The following is a 725-nucleotide window of genomic DNA, read 5'->3' as shown; positions in this document are numbered from 1 at the left end:
GAGTACCTGAGGATAATCTGAAGAGGATGGTGATGGCCTGTGAAGTCTCAATCCAGATCAGTCCGAATGCTCTCTCAGCAGATGTGCTGCATCGATGCCAGGTGTTTGAAGAAACCCAGATTAAAGGTGAGAGGTACAACTTCTTTACTGGCTGCCTCAAAACCACAACATCCACCTTCATCCTCCGTGGCGGTAGTGAGCAGTTTATGGAGGAGACAGAGTGGTCCCTGCGTGATGTCATCATGATCATCAGGAGGGCCATCAGGAATGAGTCAGTGGTGGCTGGTGGCAGGGCTATTGAGAGGGCGCTCTCCAAGTACCTTCAGGATTCCTCAAGGACTATTCCACGAAAGCAACAGCTGTTGATTGGGGCATATGCCAAGGCCATGGAGACTGTCTCATTCCAGCTGTACAACAATGCTGGCCTTGGGGCCACAAAGATTCTCAACAAGCTGCAAGCATGCTATACCCAGGGGCATGTGATATGAGGTGGACATCAACAATGAGGACATTGCTGACAACTTTGAGGCCTTCGCATGGGAGCCAGCTTTGGTATGGATCAATGCCCTGGCAGTGGCCTCTGAGGCTGTGTGCCTGATCGTGTCTGTGGATGAAACCATCAAGAACCCCGATCGACTGTGGATGCTCCCCCAGCAGCTAGCTGGGGCCGTGGTCGCGGCTGCTCCCATTGAGAGGCACCCCGCCTATCACATGACTGGCTGGCA

General features: G+C 53.1%; 1 pseudogene; it reads left to right on the top strand.

Moving 5' to 3' along the window:
• LOC105528778 overlaps nucleotides 1-692 on the top strand; it is a 9854-nt pseudogene extending 9162 nt beyond the window's left edge.
• The last annotated feature ends 33 nt before the right edge of the window (nucleotides 693-725 follow it).

Source organism: Mandrillus leucophaeus, unplaced genomic scaffold, assembly GCF_000951045.1.
Source record: "Mandrillus leucophaeus isolate KB7577 unplaced genomic scaffold, Mleu.le_1.0 Scaffold731, whole genome shotgun sequence".
NCBI classification, from domain to species: Eukaryota; Metazoa; Chordata; class Mammalia; order Primates; family Cercopithecidae; genus Mandrillus; species Mandrillus leucophaeus.
The sequence above is the reverse complement of the archived record's forward strand: the minus strand, read 5'-3'. Positions and strand labels throughout refer to the sequence as shown.